Consider the following 1,433-nt stretch of genomic DNA (forward strand, 5'->3'; position numbering starts at 1 on the left):
CAAGTCAGCTCCAGAAGTTGGCGAGTCGACTCCGGGTTAAGTCGAGTCGACTCCCAGTCGCGGAGGTCACTTTAATTCAAATCCGGAACAGTTGCCGAGCCGACTCCAGAAAAGCATGAGTCGACTCCCGCTACAGCCGAGTCGACTCCAGATCGCGCGAGTCGACTCCGACCCCAACGGACATATTGTCAGGATGTGCAGAGTGTGCAGAACGGGCAGAAAAAGGTGTCTAACGGCTAGTTTCCGTGGGGGATGGCTTAAATAGCCATAGAGGACTGTAGCAAGGTAGACAAGCACCATTCCACTCAAAGAAATCAAGCATCCTATCTCTGCCAACTGGTTTTCAACAGAAAAGAAGGAAGAGCGCCATTAACTCCATCCAGCTACCTCTTCCCAGCATTTAAAGAAGTCTCCTCCTGCCTTCAAGTCGACCAAACATTCAAGAGGAGACTCACAGTTCAAGAAGCCCTTCTCTACTCCAACTCAAAAGTGTTTGAGGGCTCTTAACTTCTCTCTAGTTTATATTGCTGTATATCTGCTTTTTAGAAGCTCTGTTTTTCTGTTTGTCCTTGTTCTTTCCATCTTGTCTTTGCTTGATTCAATCAGGGGATTGAATCAAGAGTGTAGAGGTTGGTTGGTGAGCCGAGGGTAAAACCAACGTGTAAGGGTTCGATTGTGATCCCGGGAAAACAATCGGGGTGGTTCTAGTCGGTGAGCCTGGAAAAACCGACCGAGTTCGTTGTGAGCTCGTAAAACAACAAGTTGGGTTGTGAACTTGTAAAACAACCGGCTGTAATCCAAGGGGTTATAGTGAATTCCCAAGTGAGACTTGGAGAGTGGACGTAGGAGCAAGGGTGTAAGGTTCTAGCATGTCATAATGGGCAGCGGAAGCTAGGGATTTTAAAAATTTTCTTAATAAAGTCCCTATGCATGAAACCCTTTTAAGCCTAGATCACCTTAATGATTACAATCAAATAATATAAAATAAATGCAGAATTAGTAGAATACCTCAAATGCTAATCCAAAGTGTACAATCTCCACGAGGCGTCCAAGTGTCCGCCCTCCAATGGTGATCCACACGAAAACTTGATCAAGACTTTAGCTCCAAAGACTTTTGATCCTTAATGCAGAATTCTTCTAAAGAACTCTAATGGCTTGCTTTCCTTCCTTTCTATTTTTCTTTAGCCTTCTAAAATCACTTCTAATCCTTTTGTCCTAATGAAGACCACCTTGTCTTGGCTTAGGACACACTAGAAGCAATGTTAGAAAGAAAGAAACTAATGTAAGAAAGAAGGGATATGAGAGAGAGAGAGAGTTGGATTGATTTCCGATGATTTTAAAAAACATCGGGAGCATTCCCTATTTATAGATGGCGTACGGATGCATTGTAGCCATCCATTCATGCATGAAGAGGGGCGTGAGATCAAGGGATG

The sequence above is a fragment of the Phoenix dactylifera genome, unplaced genomic scaffold (genome assembly GCF_009389715.1).
Source record: "Phoenix dactylifera cultivar Barhee BC4 unplaced genomic scaffold, palm_55x_up_171113_PBpolish2nd_filt_p 000603F, whole genome shotgun sequence".
In the NCBI taxonomy this organism is placed as follows: Eukaryota; Viridiplantae; Streptophyta; class Magnoliopsida; order Arecales; family Arecaceae; genus Phoenix; species Phoenix dactylifera.